The sequence below is a fragment of the Onychostruthus taczanowskii genome, unplaced genomic scaffold (assembly GCF_017590055.1).
Source record: "Onychostruthus taczanowskii isolate IOZ18803 unplaced genomic scaffold, ASM1759005v1 scaffold42, whole genome shotgun sequence".
Lineage (NCBI taxonomy): Eukaryota > Metazoa > Chordata > Aves > Passeriformes > Passeridae > Onychostruthus > Onychostruthus taczanowskii.
The window spans coordinates 869,989-871,105 of NW_024501682.1; positions in this window are offsets into that span (position 1 = coordinate 869,989).

Below are 1,117 nucleotides of genomic sequence, written 5' to 3' on the forward strand. Positions count from 1 at the left end.
CGCCAGTTTAAAAAAGGCTTCTGTGGCACAGCTAATTCCTGCCTGGCAGCTGGGCTGGCTCACAGAGTTTCTAGAAATTCCCCAGGTTCCCAGCTGTGTGAGGGGCTGCTGGCACCCGGATGCTCAGGGACTCGATCTGTAGCTGCTGCTGCAATGAAATTGTCACCTGCCTTCACGCCTCGAGTCTCACACTCCACTTAAAAATGCTGTAGGATACAGGCGGCTGGTGGCAGGGAGATCAGACCTCTCAGGCAGTATTGTGTCACCGCTGTGTGGCTGAATCGGACCATGTGCCTGGCTGTGCTGGAGCTGATTGTGGTTCCTGGCTGTGCTGTGGTGCTAGCCCAAGCCTTACCCAGGAGAGAGCAAGCTGGGCAGTGCCAGAATTCTGTGGGAACTGTGGTAGTGGTTAAAAATCCCGGCTGACACAGGCCATCGTGTTTGCCATACTTTATTTGCTCACACTGTGAGAAATAGCTTTTCCTCAAGCAGATGAACATGCAGAAACATACTCTCCATGTCTCCCATATGCCTTGAGCTGCGGAGCCTGAAGGTGTTACACTTAATGAGGCATTGCAGCAAGTAAATGCCAGTGCCAGCAAGAGAAAATACGCCTTTTAAATTTAAAAGATCGGAGTATTTTCCATTTACTGATAGATTGGTACGAGGGAACAGCAAAGTCGATTAATCTCCGAATGAAAACTTGGTGTCAGTTAAATATCTCAAAGAGTTCAAGACCTGTCAAAGGTTATACTTAAACCGTTTGTCTCGCTGCTTTCCACGGAGCTGTTAATCAGTTTGACCACTTAATACTAAGTAGCCTTCTAACAGAAATCATCGTAGGCAAGCGTGAAGCGCAACCCGAGATGAGGGCGGCGAGCAAAGTCCCCGGAGTTCGCGGGGACCCTCCCGGGGTGGGATGTAGCGGTGCCTCCCGCCTCCAAGACAGCGGCTGACGGGAGTTCGCGAGCGGCCTCTAAGCACTCCGCGTTTCTCATCGGCGAGGGGTCGAGCACGGCGGCAGCCACCCCCGAGCGGGGGAAGAGGCCGGCGGAAGGCGCCGTCCGCCGCGGACGGGCCGAACGCTCCCGGGGCTCGCGGCGCGGCGCCGGCCCCA